Here is a 507-nt window from a genome sequence, read left to right on the forward strand (position 1 = left end):
CGTGACCCTCTCTACTCTTTTGCACATGCTATGCGGGTGAAATGATGATACGATGCCAAGTTCCAACTTTTTCAGAGTTCATTTTGTAGTGATTTTCAACTTCACAGTCATTTAGCTCTCTAAACAAATCGGTAAGTGACTGAAAAACAGCAAATGATGTCAGAACGTGTTGGAAATTGATGACGTCGCTTTGAATGATGCATAATGAACGCAAAAATAGGCTAGAGTTCAAATAAGTTTAAAAAACGTTGAAGTGCCCGTGTAACAGATGAGTTCTCGTCCGAAACCCTCATACTCCGAAAGAGATTGTCCAGTTTGTACACAAGGTGCGTCCAGTTTTTGCCGTGACCCTCTCTACTCTTTTGCACATGCTATGCAGGCGAAATGATGATACTGTGCCAAGTTCCAACATTTTCAGAGTTCATTTTGTAGTGATTTTCAATTTCACCGTCATTTAGCTCCCTAAACAAATCGGTAAATGACTGAAAAACAGCAAATGATGTCAGA

Source organism: Triticum aestivum, chromosome 2D (genome assembly GCF_018294505.1).
Source record: "Triticum aestivum cultivar Chinese Spring chromosome 2D, IWGSC CS RefSeq v2.1, whole genome shotgun sequence".
Taxonomy (NCBI): domain Eukaryota; kingdom Viridiplantae; phylum Streptophyta; class Magnoliopsida; order Poales; family Poaceae; genus Triticum; species Triticum aestivum.